Source organism: Nyctibius grandis, chromosome 1, assembly GCF_013368605.1.
Source record: "Nyctibius grandis isolate bNycGra1 chromosome 1, bNycGra1.pri, whole genome shotgun sequence".
Lineage (NCBI taxonomy): Eukaryota > Metazoa > Chordata > Aves > Nyctibiiformes > Nyctibiidae > Nyctibius > Nyctibius grandis.
Window position 1 is genome coordinate 116,437,430 of NC_090658.1, and position 16,903 is coordinate 116,454,332.

A 16,903-nucleotide genomic window follows, 5' to 3' on the forward strand; every position below is an offset into this window, starting at 1 on the left:
CAGTGTAGGTGCATCCACGAGCATGTATAGAAGTGCAACAGCCAAAGATGAGGCGCAGTAGTGGGTGATGAGCTGGCTGTCTTGGGGTGGACTGAAGGAAAATCAGAATAGAATAGTTCAGTTGGAAGGGACCTACAACGATCATCTAGTCCAACTGCATAGCAAGTGACAGGACAATTAGTTTCTTGGCTGTCCATGGCCTATTGCTACCCACATGTAAAGGGGACTGCAAAATTGTATGTCCTACAAGCCCTCACTAGTTTGCATTTGCAAGAAAAAGAGAAAAAAAAACAACACAGTTTTATAAAATAACAGAGTCTAGTTGAAAAAGAAACTGCAAATAAGGGAGAGCAGAGACTTCATGTAGTGTTGGGGGTTATCTCCACTGCTGCATGTGGTGTTTGCAGGCAGGTCACACCATCCACAAATGTAGCAATGTTAATAACAGTATTGATTTGTCTTAATGCAATTGTGAAAGCTGAATCTTGGGGGTGTGGAAGGGCCTTATCAATAATCAGCATCAAGATTGATCAAGCATAGTATCAACCAAAGGGGAAGAACAAATGGAGGCTAGAACAGGGCAAGGTAAAATAGATAGTGGCCATTAAAGGAAGAAAAGTGCCCACAACACTTGAGGCTTCTTCATCACGTATAAAGAAATCTACTTAATATATAATGTCTGTGACTCAAAGCAAAGGAATGGGGTTAAAATCACTTTGAAAAACAAGATAAAAGAAAAATAAAGGTGTCTTCAACGGCTTCGGTGCAAGCTAAGGCAGGTCCGAGGATGCTGCAGGACATGGCAGAGCTGCAGTGCTCACGGGGCAGGCAGGGTGGGTGATGCGTGACCGCTGGGAGGGAGTTTTACCCTTGCCAGAGAGGTCAAAGTGTGGTCTGAAAAAAAACATTTGTCAGCTTGGTTTCTCCGGTCCGTCAATGAAGCTCTTTATATAAGGAGGATCTTTACAAATTATTCTTTGGAGCAGTCTCCTTAAGCTTTTTGCTAGCAGCTCTGAAAACAGTAGATTGATGCACTCGCTTCTTCCTGCCCAGCCTCCCAAAAGTTACTGACATCTCTTCCTTTAATTCTGCTTTGTAATTGAATTTCTGCCAGAAGTTGCTTCTGCTAATTCAATTATACCTTACTTTTAATTGGCAGTGGATTTAAATACTTCATGTGCTGTTAACATAGAAATTAACATGTGCTGTCCAGTTACTCTCTACTCTATCAGGTTGCAGCAAAGGTTTTGTATGATTGTAAGAATTTAAGTAGCCATTTTTTTTCCCCAAAAGTCTTTTGGGATGCCAGAATCTAGCCAAGGACTGGGAAATGCCATTTATTTTGAACATATAAATATGTCTAAATAATTGAGCACTATTCTGTAAGGTTTCTTGAATGGAGAAGGCACATCAATTTTGTACCAGCAACATAGAAGAGAAATCAGAAGAGCTGCTGAGTTGTGTTTCCTATTTTGCCATTAACCGGGTTCAATCCTTACCTTGCCTTTCCATTGGGTTTCATTGTGTTGGCAGCTTGGAGAGATAACATCCATCTCTGTATAAAATGAGGATACTAGGTTTTCTTCCTAATAAGATATTAAGGCTAAAATGACTTGTTTAAATGCTTGTATTGCTGCCAGGTTGCAACATTTGTGAGTGCCTGCCCAGGGATCTCAAGAGTAGTAGAAAATTTCATGGAGTCTTGGATCTTCCTTCCTGTGAGCAGGAGACTGATGTACTTAACATCTGCACTGATGAGGGGAGAAACCAGGATAAAATAGGAAAAGAATAATTTAGGGAGCACTCACTTAAGGGTTTTTCTCTTTTTCTTTATTTTTTCTTCCAGGTTCCCTGGATCTTAGGGAAGGGTTTGTTTAAAACAGCCTCCTAGATGTTGGGAGGACGCATGCGGCAAGGTTGGTCTTCAGTAAAAGCCGGTCAACCAGCACCACCAGTGATCAGGGGAGAAGGTACCTGCAGGGGGTGGCTGATGACACCATGGCAGGGTGGGATGCCCTGACCTCACCTCCATGACACTGGTCTCATTCTCGTAATTTGTAGCTGTGTTTCAGCTGGATTTCAGCTGGCTGCTTGACTTTGGTTCTTTTCAATTTCTTCTGGGTGATTATTTCTGAAAACCTTCAGCGAATTTGTGAGGTTTCCATAACAATGAAAAAGCAAAAACTCTACTGCTAAATTTTTTAAAAAGGAGGAGATGGAATTGCAGTACAGTCAGTCTGACTTTCATTACAGTATTTTCCTGGAAGTTAATAAATTGTTTCCCACCTAGGCATGTTCCAGGTGCTTATGAGTAACAGTCAGCATGGATTAGTCTGGAACAAATCATGTCAGACATCCTAATTTCCTTCTACAGTAGGGTAACAGGTCTTGTGGATAGAAGAAGAACAGATGATAATGATGTACTTCAATCATAGTTAGGTTTTTGGCACTGTTTTGATATTCTCAGAAGGAAGCTAGGGAGAAGAAATTTTGGTGAAACTTTCGCCTTATGGATGGTGCAGTGTAGGTGTGCTAACCATGCTCCAGGCTTAGCTCCGGTATGTCATCAAGCTCAGAAGAAGTATTGGGTGGGGATTTCCAGAGGCTTGGGTCATTGTAATTGATGCATTTGATAAAATACTGGTTCAGACTCCACAGGTAGCACCCAAGTAGGGGAGGTTACAAGCACTTGGGAGGAGGGGTTAGATTTTCAAATAGCTTTGGACAAAATCAGAAAATTAACTTGGAGGGTCCATCATTCACACCCAAAGGTGTTAACGTGGGCTTGCAGTTATCCCTGGTGAAGGAGTTGGCTGTACAGACTACCCAGGGGTGGTTGGAAGGGCTCAGCTGAAAAACATCTTGGGATCGTGGTGGATCACACACCGCTTTACCAATATCATCCTGCCCCACCAGCAGCAAACACAGTCTTCCATCAACAGGAGGATGGACTTGCTGTGTCCTGTGTTGCGCCTCAAGGTGCTTTGGTATGGCTGGAGTACTGGAGCCAGGGTGGGACACTGCATCTGGGGGAAGACGTAGAGAAAATGAGAGAGGCCAGCAGGGATCTGAAGAACAGGACCCGAGGGGAAAGATGGGAAGGAGTGAGGTGCTTGGTCTGGAGAGAAGGCAAAGGACTGGCACAACGTGTTTGCAGTGCTTAGAAGACTGCTGCAAGGGGAAAAATATGAAACCTCTGCCCCATGTCTGTGGGGGTTAGGGCAAGCGGTAATGAGTTTGGTATCACAAAAGGAAGAAACTCCTACTTGTAGGGGTGGTGAAGTGTTGAAGGTGACTGTTGGGAGGCTTTGGTAATGTCTGGGATCTCTGTGGCGGGGGTTTTGCGTTGGGCAGGCCAAATGTGTGTCTTAGGGGTGGGCTGGAGGTCCCTGGGAGCAGAATCTCAAACCTGGTAGGATTTTGTTTACACAAGTTGTGGGATTACTGGGTCAGACAAGGGTCTGACGGGAAAGAAGTTGGTGTGGTGGGGCTGGACACATTGGGCTGGAGGAGATGAATGCTTCCCAGCTGTGCTTGGCCTTGGCAGTGGGGGAAATCATGGAGGGCTCTGTGGGAGAGTGGGAACTGGAGCGACTCACTTGTTTTTGATTTTCTAATCCACAGACTTTGAGAGATTAGGAGTCGCAGGAGCAGGTGAGCTCACTCCTGGTGCTCTCCTCTGTGACTCTTTAAGCGCTGATGAACCCTCAGGATTCACAGCGGCAGATGCTGAAGGGATGCAAATTGTTATACTCTGCTTTCTCAAGAAGCATGCTCAACGGGAAGAGAAGTCATTTCTAACCTTTCAGAGCAATGCTTAATGGCTCCAGAAAACTTGTAACTGGGTCCCTTGTATTTTATTTCTTTTTCTCCTCTTTTTAGATCTTGGCATAGTAATATTTTGACATGTAAGCCAAGCAAAACTTCTGAATCTGAACTTCATACTTGCTTCTTTTGAAAGATGAGTTTTACAAGAAAGATTTAAAGTAGGAAGGATGGTTTCAGCAGATTTTTGAACACCAGAAGAATTTGCTGTTAGGATTTGAGAGAAATCTGTCCTTTTTTCAACATGGGAGCTCTTTTCTGTTTCAGGACAAATAATAAAATGCAAATTCAGGCAACAAAGTTGTTTCTCCGTGTAGGGTAAGAACTGAAGCAGAGTTTTTGCATGTTTAGACTAATTCTGATTTCTTTTTAAGCTGGGAAAATATTTTTTTACAGGGGAGGACAAAAAGTGGGAAGGTTGTCCTTAGAAGAAAACTGTAATGTAAAGTGTTTGGTTTGTGTCTTCTACTCCAGGTGATCGAGCCCCGTGGACTTTCTCTGAAGAGGTTCCAAGATAGGTGGTGAGTACTTTCCAGAGCCTGCTCCTTTCAAGGCACTCTCTAAATTAGTATTAGAAAAAATAAATTAGTAATAGAAAATACAAGTGTTGGTTTTTGTTCTGCATTGGGTGCAGAAGTTTGCATTTGCTCAGCTTGTGGCACACTTTAATTTTAGAGCTGGCAGGGCTAATCTTTGAGTAGGGGTTTGGCACCAAAATGTTAAGCTTTACCTTTGCACCAGAATGAATTTTCTGAGACTTGGTTAGTGAAATAAATGTTATATTTTTAAAAATATTTGACTTTAGGGAAAATCTGTACAAATTACACTGTATTTTCTACTAAAAGCCTACACTGTCCAGTGGGGCAAAATGTTTTCTGTGTCAGAGAGCAACAGTGGTTTTTTTTTCCTTCTGTTCTGACCATCTGTGTTAATCTAAAGGAATGCAGCTTCCAGAGGGTTAAATGACCTGCATAACTTGCACTAATCTCTACGGTGTGACTGATTTTGTCCTGCCTGAACCCAAGAATTTCCATGTGTTTCATTTGTATGCACTTCATTAAGTCCTTATTTGTAAGTAAGCGAAACATTAAATGGGTAAAGAGCTGCAAGAGAATGAGATTGCTAAGAAATGCCGATGTTGTGGCGTTGCATCTGGGAAGCCATGTCTTACGCTGATGGAAATCAGTGCAATTTCTTTTCCTCTTGTGCAGCCGCTCTCTTCCAGCGAATGCCAGCCGGGACTCTGCTCCGTAGCACCCTTCGCTGTTTGTTTTCATTGTTTCTAGAGAAATACGTAGCCTGTTTCTTCTCTCAATTCTAGATTTCTTTCCAATGAGATTAACCAATTTATATCATTACCCATTAATTGCTCAGGAAGTTTATTCTTTAGTTGCATTTTCCTAGTGCACAGGATACAAGCTATTAGAGCTCTTGTGTGTTCAGACTGACTAATGAACTACAGTGCAATGTCCCAAACCTCTAATGGACTTCTCCATTTTCCAAATCAATGTATTTTCCATAGTTAAGATGCCTTTTGATACAGGTGGTCCCAGGTTGATTTGAAGTGTCTGTACAGCTGGAATGTAGACATCTGCACTCGGTTCTTGTCGGGGCAGGGGAGGATGCTGGGATTTGGTGTGTTGTACTGTGTTTGTGTCCACCTTAAATACGTGTTCATTTTGGCCAGAAAATGGTTATTTAACATTTCTAAGGGTCTTATTTAATGCCCCTTAAATGTATTTGTCACCAGTTACATCCCCTACTTAATAAACTGTGTTATCCATGTTTTGTGTGTAAGGGGAGCTAATTTAACTCCAGACAGTTCTTCTGACTAAGGCTTATGTCCGTAAACCACGAGTCTTATAAGGCCAAATCCTGTGTGCCTTTTGCCAAAATGCTCTTGTGAATAATACTTTATGAACCTGTCCTCTCCCCCAGCCCTGGAGCTACGGCCGGATCTGTATTACAAACCTGCATGCTGTTTGTGCTGGTAATTGCTATATTGAGACCTGAATCATCAGTTGATCTTTTTGAGATGTTGAAAGATGAATCAAGCTCTCTTTTCCTGAGGGCAGAGGGGAATATGGGGTTGGTGACTGTAATACCGGGTGTGTAAAGGCCAGGCAATTTTAAACTGTCAGTTTAAATTGTACTTAAAATTGGATTTTCTTTTCTTGTTGTTACAGGTAACACCTGAATAGGTTATAAGTAAAAAACTTGTTAATACTCCAGACTGTGCTTGCCAGAGTTAATGTGGTTTTTTTTTTCTCCTGGGTAGTCCCTTTGGGTAGTGCTTTCAAAAGCCTGAATGTCCTGTGGTCTTTTGGGGAAACTTGGGAAACTTGCACTTTTGCAAGCAGAATTTAGAGGTGTCAGGTGTTTATACATCAGATTTTTGCTGCTTTAATGGTCTATGTTCCTCCTTGCCTTCTCAAATTCCGGTGTGTCCTTCATTCCAATTTAGGAATTTAGGTGATCTATACCAGTATGAAGGTACATCTCCAGGGTGTAACAGTTTCTGTAGGGAGCCTAACGGTGGTCTGGCTGTGTCGGTTCATATTTAACATATAGCAAGAGACAGACCTCAAGGCAGACCGGTGCTGAGCCAGATGTGCATTTTCCAAAATGTAATGTGTGGCCAGTGGCACATGGGTGGCTTCAGAGCAAAGCATAGCATCATGAGAAAGAAAATAATATGAAAGTGCCTGAAAGTAGCTCAGATTTTTACGCCAGCTGAGCACACCTGGAGGTGAGGGTGCTGGCTGGGGAAGGGGGGAACAGGCACTTGGGTGCTCTCCTGACGGGGTACTGTGGGCTCTGACGGAGCAAGCTGCTTACCCGTGTTTCTGCCTGTAAGCACATAAGCAGCTCTGAGCAGTGGAGACCAGGGAGCCAGACACGCAATGGGAGACGCACCCGCGATGGGATATGCATCTGCGTTGGGGCCACCCTGGTCAGGACGGCCCCATCCGCACCCGTGCTGGGGTCTCTTGTACCTTGGTGTATTTCGAGGTGCTGCTGGAGCGCTTGTGCCGGGAGGTTGGAGGTGTGATGTGGGCATGAGGGCCGTCTTGGTCCCGTGTGTGATGCGGTGGGGCTGCAGTAGTGGCATCACCGTACCCTCTGTGCTGTTTTGGAGGAGTGCATGAGCAGCTGCGCCCCATGGCAGAGGACAGGGCATGAAATGGCATGAGCAACAGCAGAGACTGCCTGTTGCTTGCATGGATGTGGGGCTCAGCAGCTGAAATGGGGCTCCTCGCTGCTCCAGTGTAGTGCTGTCATGTGCCACTGCAACATCTGGGACTTGAGTTTTGCAGTGAAATTTTCTGCAGCTGGAGACTGACAGATCTGTCCTACCAAACTAGCTTTGAGAAACATTTTATTTTTAAACTGCAAGCTGAGCTGAAACCTGTACAACCTTTGTTTTTGAGGGAAAAATGGTCGCATGGAGTACTGGAGGGTTGGGTTCCTGGAGATGCTTCAGGACCACCTGTGGCTAGGCATTGAAATCAGTGCATGCTCTTGCTGTTGGTGCTGGGGTGTTTTCGGAAGTACTCCTGTGCATAGAGCAGGGCCGTGGGCACCTCCCCATGGCCTGGCTTTGGGACCTTCTCCATTGCTAGGACATCCTCTGTCACCGGGATGTCCTCATCCCTGAGTGCCGATGCCTCCTGGCATGGCTCCTCTTCTGCTGTCCCTGCCAGCATCTCCCTGCCTTCCCCACAGCCCACCTGTGTCCCATATCCAGGGCCCCATGGAGTCACCCTCCCTGTGAGCATCCAGGCTCTGCAAGGAGGAAAAAACAGCAGCAGAGCCGGGCTGAGCACTGGGGAGGAGGAGGGAGCAGGCAAGACAAGGGGGAATTTGAGGCTTTTTTCCCTATTCCCTGGGCATCCTCTGCAGTGCAGCCTTGGAAAACTCCCTGGTTTGAGGATTCAAATCCTGTTGGGGAAACGGAGACTTTTCAGCATTGTTACCTTTTTCTGTTACCTTTCCCACAGTCCGGTAAAACCCTCTGGAGGAAGCTATGAGGGCCAGTTGTCTGCTCTGCAGACTATACCTCAGTGGGGGAAAAAAAGTGCAATTAATTGGAAATTGTGTCTTAAAAAAGAACAAACGGGGAGCACAATAGCAAATGAAGTACTTTGTGTGAGTGGCTTATGTAACGAAGTAATTAAGAATTTATTATGGTTTAGTGTGTCACTAATCAAAGCTTGCATTTTTCCTCCTTAGCACTTTAAAAATTGCTATTTGAGTCTTTGTCTTCTACATTTTTATTATAAATAGGTTTTATTAGTATTTTCACTGTGGAGGCTTTTCTATGTTGTATTGCAAGTTTGCTTTCCATATACTGTTTGCATATTCAGGGATATTAAGAAAAAAATCGGAATGAATGTGCAACACTGGTGTTCATCTGTGTTTCTTTTTATGAATGAATCTTCTGCCTGGGTGCACACAGGCTTTGGGATTGCCCACTTATCAAAAACTTCTAAAATTCAAAATTTTTCAGTAATTCTTTGCTGTGATGGGGAAAATTTAAAACCAGGCTTTGCTTTTAAAAATGTGAGTCATTAGCCAAGATTTCCAAGCTGGAAAGTAGTGAGGTAGCAGGTTTGGATTATTCTATAATGGCACTGTTTCCCCCGTTGTGTACTGTGCCTCCTACAAACACCACCTGCCTTCTCCATTTTGTATAGGTGTTGCTATATAGCATGAAAAAGGACTGTCTCCTAATGCAAGTATCTCATGTTGATTCACTGCTATACAACTGTTCATCCTCTAACAGTGTGGGATTACAAAGCATTATCATGCTCAGATTGACTCAGGTAGTGCTATTTTTATTTAAGCTGTATTAAGGTATCATTGTGAATCTTTGGTCTTGCAGCATGGGGGTAATACGATTTACTATTTTTGTAAAAATCAACATGGCTGTACAAATCCTGTCCATAACAAGAGCTGCAAAGATTGGTCATGAGCTCTACACTTTTTTTTTTTCCTTTTCTTCTACAGTGAGTCGTTAAATTTTTAATTTTCCTGTGACCTCCATCATGTTGGCCAGGCTTGGAATAAAATAAGAAGGTGCCTTGGCGTTATGGGCAGGGACTTGATACTTACTGGAAGAAGCTTTGGTGTAAGTGAGGGGCTTTGGTGTAAGAGGGTGAGCGGGTTTGGGGATGCTCAGTGGAGTTACCTGGGCAACGACTGAGGGGAGGCAGTCGGTTTCATCCATCTGAGCCTTCGCGGGTCATCTAATTCAAGCGAATGAGCCCTCCCGTGTATGAGCCCTGTCGTACCAACACTCGCGTCCCTTCACCTCACTGGCTTTTATATCAGGCCCTGCCCCTCTTAATTAAAAAAAACTGCAGTAATTTCATAGAATCATAGAATGGTTTGGGTTGGAAGGGACCATCTAGTTCCAACCCCCCTGCCACAGGCAGGGACACCTTTCCACTAGACCAGGTTGCTCAAAGCCTCATCCAACCTGTCCCTGAACACTGCCAGGGATGGGGCATCCACAACTTCTCTGGGCAACCCGTTTCAGTGTCTCATCACCCTCACAGTAAAGAATTTCTTCCTAATAGCTAATCTAAATCTCCCCTCTTTCAGTTTAAAACCGTTCCCCCTCGTCCTGTCACTACATGCCTTTGCAAAAAGCCCCTCTCCAGCTTTCCTGTAGGCCCCCTTCAGGTACTGGAAGGCTGTTAGAAGGTCTCCCCGGAGCCTTCTCTTCTCTAGGCTGGAGAGCCCCAACTCTCTCAACCTGTCTCCATAGGATAGGTGCTCCAGCCCTCTGGTCATCTTCGTGGCCCTCCTCTGGACTCACTCCAACAGCTCCATGTCCTTCTTATGTTGGGGGCCCCAGAGCTGGACGCAGTACTGCAGGTGGGGTCTCATGAGAGCAGAGTAGAGGGGCAGAATCACCTCCCTCGGCCTGCTGGCCACACTGATTTTGATGCAGCCCAGAAGGCCAGCCATATGCTGGGCTGCAAGCGCACATTGCTGGCTCATGTTGATCTTCTCATCAACCATCACCCCCAAGTCCTTCTCTTCGGGGCTGCTCTCAATCCATTTTCCACCCAGCCTGTATTTGTGCTTGGGATTGCCCCGACTCACATGCAGGACCTTGCACTTGGCCTTGTTGAACTTCACGCAGTTCGCACAGGCCCAGGGTCTCAAGCCTGTCAGGGTCCCTCTGGGTGGCAATTTGGTGTGGATCCTTTCCTCACTCCTCTCCTCTGTATCACCCTGCAGCAGCTTGGTGCCCTGATAAAGCAAAAACAAACGTATGCCCTGGGGTAGAGGTCGGCTGAGGGGTGCAGTCAGAGCTGTCTGTGGACAGCATGTCTGTCCAGCTGGATCATTGTGGGTTGGACAGACTGCCAGCCGTGGCATTTCCAGAGAGGAAGGGAAAAAAAGCATGGCCTTTCTTGGAAACGGAAATCAATAAGAAGTAAGGCACGATTTTCTCTCAGATGGGCAAATATTCGTGCCTTGAAGTTGATCAAAATTAGTTTCCTTTGCAACAGGTCTCAGGGTTTGCAGAGTCAGTGAGGAGCTACTGCTGAAAGTCAGCCTGGTTTGGTTGTAGCAGTGGGTGCAAAAATGGCTTCACAACATTGCTTTGGTGCTTTGGGGATGGCCTAGAAGAGTTACACTGGGTCAGGGATCATTTCCCGTGGGCGGTTTGGTTGCAGCCCCTTTTCTGGTGGGCATAGCAGGAAGGACATCACCCGCCCCCAATCTTCCCACCTCCAGGATTTCCTGGGATGGTGGGCTGCTCCGGAGCAAGGGGATGCGGCACTGTCTCTTTTGTGGAGTTTCTGGGCATCTTTCTGGCCTTCATCGGTGTTTGGGAGGAGATGTGATGGTTGACAGTGGTGGAGCAGCTTGACGCTGGTGTGCGCATGCCTGCAGACATCCTCCTGGGCTCTGCATCCCAGGGCAGCCCAGCTGGCAAGCAGCGTAATTGCTCTAATTGGCTTGTGGCACCCAAAGGCTCCAGGATCCTGGTGGGAAAGTAGCACGCAAGCCCTGGGAAACTACCACGAGCAGCCAGGGCTGTCTCAAGCGTGGACCTCAGTTGTGCGAATATGAACACATGTGGTGACATATGTGACACGCGGAGCCTCAGCCCACTCAAAAATGTGAGTGAGCGTTTCCATCTCCTTCAGGCCTTCGTTTGAAATGAAGCAGACATTTAACAACAGGAATTTTTACAGCTTTCTCTTTCATTATCAGGAATGCAGAATAACTTTCAATAACTACTTGGTTTCTACCTCACACAGAAAAAATGCCAGTGGTAGTGGCTGGATGCTCCACAGTTCGGTGTGGGCAGCACAGCACGTCCATGGGAAGGGGTAAGAAGATGCTGTAGGTTTGCCAGTGCAGCATTACAGCTGTCTTCTTGCAAAGGCTTTCAGTCCCATTCCCTGCTGACCATGGGCTATTGAGTTAGGTATGGAAATCAGCTGGTGAAGTCTGATCTACATTACACCATTTAGGGTAGATGAATGTAAATTGTCAGTTTTGATGTAATAAAATATGTGAATAATTTTTGATGTGGGATGCATGCTGGGTTTCAGAATAGCCAGGCTTGAAGGCAGGGAAAATTTTCTGAATGTTAATTAAAAGGTTTTTTGAAGTGAAAGCTGAGAACCCCATTCTATTTTGAGGGTTTTGACCTAGCTAATGTGTTTGTCTTTGTAAAAAGAACAACACCCCCCATTCATTCTACCTCTTTTATGCTTAATGTATATTTCAGCTGTTGTCCTGGTTTGGCTCAAACCAGGCCAAATAGCCTTAGAGAACCCAAGGTCACTGCTTACGAGTAAAGAGCCGAAGGGGGTTGTACCTGCAGGGAGGAGTGGACGGGGCAGGTGACCCAGGATTGACCAGCAAGGTATTCCATCCCATACATGTCATTCTCACTTTCCTGTTTATCACTAACCCACTGCCTCCTGGAGGTGGGGCCCAGGAGGGAGGGGCCCTCCTGTCTCCCACTGATTGGTACCAGCTTTGCCAAATCTCCAGTTAAAAGCCTGCAGGTGTGATGGCAGGGGAGCTTTTGCATTTTGCCCTCTGCCCGTGCTGGGTGGAGCTTTTTGCATTTTGCCCTCTGCCCGTGCTGGGGGGAGCTACTGCCTTTTCCCCTCTGCCTGTACTGGGGGGAGCAATTCTGCCTGAGGAGGATTTCCAAGCTCTTGATCTTGGTTTTGTACATATTTGTATATATTTGGTTATTTCTATTATTATTGTTATTATATTCTTTTTCATTATTATAGTTTATTAAAACTGTTTTAACTTTCCAACCCATAAGTCTCTCTCCCTTTTCCCTTTCCCTTTCCCTTGGCGGGGGGGGGGGGGAGAGGGTTAACAGAGAGCATCTGCCACCTGGTTAATAGCTGGCCCAGCTTTAAACCGTGACAGCTGTATTTAAGTGTTTTGGTAGCAAAGTTAACCATTTAACTATCTAACCACTTGCAGACTTAAAGGTCTGAGCTTTTTGCTGCAGCCTCATTGCTGCATTTCTCCTGTGGCCAGGGGCTTGGGCTCTGTTGCTTTGTTAACAGTTTGGTTTGGGGGGATTGGTTTGGGGCTTTTTTGGTGTTTTTGTTTGTTTGCTAGCTTTTTTCCCCCCTGACACCACCAAGCGTTGCATCTGCATCTGCTGTCGGGTCCAGGCATCTCCTTCCTCCTGCACAGTGTTCTGGTGAGGCTCCAGTGGAGCATCGATGGGGTTGGTGGGGTACAAGCTAGTTTGTGTGAGCAAAGAGGATCTGAACTAAGCCAGAGAGTTTTGTTTCCTTCTCCCTAAGCATTTGGTATTTATAAATACTGCCCTTGGGTTACCAGAAAATCTTGTCTCTTAGCAATCAAAATCCCGATTGGTCCCTTCCAGAGAGATGCTTATATTGCCAGGGGAAGCAGATGTGGCCATCAGACCCTTGTTGCTGTTTTCTGGGATGAAGCATCAGGATCTGTAGTTGGACTAGATGAGCATTGCAGGTCCCTTCCAACAAAACTCTCCTCTCTTCCTTCTCTCTTCTCCTGCAGACTGGATTGGGGAGTTGGAAGAGGACTGGGCTGTAGATCCCAGACGGTATCTCCATTACTTTGGTGCAGGAGGAGTGGGAGAGAATTTCTTTGCTAGGTGCTCACTGGCTGTCTGTCTTACACCCTAAAGCCTGAGAATTGACTGTCTCAACTCTGATTTCATCAGCAAATGGAGCGTGATCACAAAATGCAGTGGATCTGCTACAGTAAAACTGAAGTGGATTCAACTATGGAATCCTCATTTCACAGAAAAAATATTTGGTCTTCATTGAATTTCAAGGGGAATGTAATTTGGCATTTTCTTCAATGAAATGCCAGGAGAAAATAACTTAGGAAAAATGTTAATTTTTGTAATTTCTGGGAAAAATTTCATTTTAGGGATTTTCCATCAATAGATTATTTTAATCAGTATTTCAGGCATATATCATTAAGGATGCGTATCATATTTCGTTGTTTGTTAGGTACCATTACTACCTATATGTCAGAATAGTTTATTATCTAGTTCTGATCATTTATATTGGAATCACTAAGGCACTTTGTTTTTAGAGTCTTTTTCTTGGTTAAAATACCTTCGCTCTGAATTATGATGAAATATTTTAACACTGTAACAAGGAGCACAATAGATATGTTAATGTAAGAGTGTGAAAATAGAAAGTTCAGGATTCAAAACCTTGAGCAGATTGGTTTCAGAATATACTAGGAGTACATTCCCTGGGTTTGCATATGCTTTCTACATATTTTAAATCTGAGGCAAGAGCTTTTTCCTTTGGTTTTGCTTGGCCTTTGGTTTTGGTTGGGTTTTTTGTTTGAAATTTGACCAAATACATTTGACAAACTCTGCTCCTCACTTAGAGAGTCAGGTAAGAGGATTGAATGGTCCCTGTTCACCACTATAAAGATAGTGGGAGATGAATTTACCTGCAAAATGGCAACTGTATGGAGGGTTGAGAGATGGTAGCAGGTACAAAAGACATTTCAAAGCAGGAAGGTACTAAATGTTGAATTTTGCAGAGTACTTGGGAAATTACTTCAGATTGTCCTCTTGAGTCAGTGTGCTTTTAAAGATCGTAAGCTGGGTCTCTAAGGAAAGGGGTTCAGTTTTCCAGGCTATCTGGTTCTTTCGTTGTTTCCAGACATCTGCCAGCTCTGTGGTTGCGTTCCCTTCCAGCCACATGCTTTCTCTGCACCCTGGATAAAGTGTGACCTAGTAGGACGGTGGGCCTTTACCATGCTGTCCATCCCTTCCCGTGGTGGCAAGGGAGTCGTCCTGTGTATTTCTAGCTAAACAAATATAAAAGTTTGATTTTACTTCTCATTGCATCTCAAGCATCCTTCTCCCTTCAGCCTCCCATGCTCTGTGAGATGCCCCAGTCTGGGGTGACGATGGCTCTGCCTGGAGTCCCAGGCGCCCGGAGGGAGTGGAGCAGCATCCCACCTCCGTGACAGCACCCACGGAGAATCCAGGGTTTGTTATGCCTAAATGGAAGTCAAAACCCGCAAGAAGTCTTTTAATAATGGGAATGTCAGCAGACCCCTGAGTACAATGATGCTGCTGGATGCTTTCATAAATCTAAGGTTTAGGGATGACAGTTATGATGCATGGCATTGGGAGAATGTGAAACAGCAGTCATTAAACAAAAATGGGCTTTTAAACTAATGGCAGCTGCCTAAACAGTTTTGCAGTGAAGCAGATTCCCTTAGGCTACCATTCTTCAAATAATACAGGTCCTATTGACTTTAAAAAAAACAGGAAAATATTTTGTTTTGGTGCTATAGCACTGCTTTTACATTCATCCCAAAGGTCAGGCTGCTAAGTGTTTGCTGGGTTTTAAGCTGGAGGTGTTAGAAAATAATGAATGGCAATGTTTCCAGATAATTCCCTCACTGTTATTCCCCTGAATTAAGCCACCTGCAATATCAAGGATTCACATCTGTTCCTAGATGGGTTTCCAAGTGAGTATGGGGGCACTTTTCTCTATCCAAACGGGGCTGTGTTTAACCCAGTAGGTAGTTCTGCACAATGTCTCTTGTTATACAAAATTTTACCCAAATATCTCCATCAAATCCTGTTCCAGCTCCTGCTGGTTTAAAATGATACACAATAAAGCAGCATGTTGCCTTGTCTCCTTTGAAGCCATCATTCCCAGCCTAAAGCTGGAGGTGTAAAGATGCATGTTTTGCCTTTCCTTCAACCCAGATCCTGATAGACAAGGGCTACCTGTGACCTGAAGTGTGTTGGCCAGTTCCTTGAAGAGGCATTTCAAGAGCATTTGGAGGTTGCAGAAGGCCAACCCATTCTCAGCCGCCCACTTTCACATCTTGCATAACTTTTACTTTTCCCCACCCAGGCTTGGTTTCTTCCTGAAAATAGCACGTTATGGCTTTTTGTCTCCCTGTCCCCCTCGTTCTTCAGCTTGATCAGAACCCATCATCTTTTTTCTTTCCTTTTTGTCCTCCCCTTTTATTACAAAGAATAGAGGAATACACCGAATAACCATTAATGTGATGATGATGAACAGCAGAACTTGGTTGTTTTGTGTCAGCTCTCTTTATACCATACACAGCTCAGAGCCACTTCCTTCCCTGTGAGCTCGGTTTCAGCCTGGGGTTGGCCTTGCTTGCTTTGTAACTCCAGACTGATTTTTAATTCTTTTTTTTTAAAGCAAACAGTTCTGTTAGAAATATATGTGAACAGTCATATTTCGCTTTGAAGCCCCCCATATCATGAGATGACAGTTTAAAGTTGGATGTTGTAATGCTCTCTAGTTTTTCTAGGAGCCCTGCAAGGCTGAGCAGGAGGTTGGGAAGGATGGGCTGGAGGTCTCCTACTGTGTCAGGGACATTGAGCACAGCTTTCAAAACCTGCTGAGTTCTCTTCTGAACATCACCTGCAGTCCTGGCTCTCTGCAGGATTTGGCGGTCCTGTGAGACCTGGGTAACATACTGCTTCTTTCCGCCACTTTTCTTTTCTCCTTTGCTTCCGTAGTCTGTCTTAACCATAAACGGGTTTTCTGTGGGCAGTTCTTTGTGGACAAGGAGAGCTGTCTAACTGCGGTGACTTCAGCCAGGTTTTCTTTTTCCTGGGGGGTATGTTTGAGTCAGGAGAGGAGAGTGGAAGAAGAAAAGTTACATTAGCTATAACATGAACATTTGAACAGATGGCTGACCTTTGTAGCACCAAGAACCATTTAATTTTGGAGATTTGCAGGCTGTTTTAAGTCTGTCATGCTCTTTACAACCATCTGAGCATAGATACATGACACAATTTATTAGCTTACTGCAAGGCTTTGTTGCTTAATTTCCCTGCTGTTTGAAACACTGAACTTTAGGTGGAATGAGCTGGATCCAGGAGCATTGATGGGATCAGCTTCCCTTGTGCCAACTTTCTTTAAACCCCTGGAAGCTGAGGGAGGAGGGATGCTCCTGGTCATGCTGGAAGGAGCTCAGCTCCTCTGCTTTGCTTGCTGCCTGGGGAGAGCTCAGCCCTAGCATGGACAAGGACCATGCAACAGTTAATTGTGGGCAGGGCAGAGACAGATGATCATCCTGCCCTAAATCACTTAACCATCTTAAGGGTCTACCCTTGCCTGCCTGAACGAGCCAACTAATCTTTCAGTGAGCTGTGCAAGTGAGCACTGAGCTATATATGGTACAAAGAGAGAGATGACACAAAATGATTCCTTATCCCACCTCTCCCCAAAAAGCTGTGCACTGTATGCCTACTTGACGGTGGAAGAACGTCACTGTTGGGAGCAAATTGTTTCAGGCTATGGTGGGTTCTCCATCCTCTGGAGACTTTTAGGTCAAGGTTGCATATATTCTGAAAGCATGTGGTGTAGGCCAAATGGGTGGTGGCTGGATGCAGAAAGTCTTGGAGAAATGCTTTGAATCAAGAGGTATCAGACTAGATCAGTGGTTCTCAATGCTTTTTGTGAGATCGCAGCAAATTCCCAGGGGCGGTGCTTTGGACACTTGTGCGGTGATTTGGAAGAGCAGTATCTGCATGCTGGCCACACATGAAGTC

At 45.0% G+C, this 16,903-nt stretch overlaps 1 protein-coding gene across 3 annotated transcripts in view; it reads left to right on the forward strand.

The window, feature by feature from the left end:
* HPCAL1 (hippocalcin like 1) overlaps window positions 1–16,903 on the forward strand; it is a 72,634-nt gene that overhangs the window by 12,416 nt on the left and 43,315 nt on the right. Inside the window, exons 2-3 of one of the 3 annotated variants that reach the window (XM_068396968.1) lie at window positions 1,847–1,916; window positions 4,300–4,346. The gene's annotated coding sequence lies outside the window, so the exon portion shown is untranslated. Of the gene's footprint in view, window positions 1–1,846; window positions 1,917–1,938; window positions 1,971–4,299; window positions 4,347–16,903 lie in introns of those variants that run through there. The other 2 variants (XM_068396976.1, XM_068396961.1) reach the window with 2 other exon arrangements.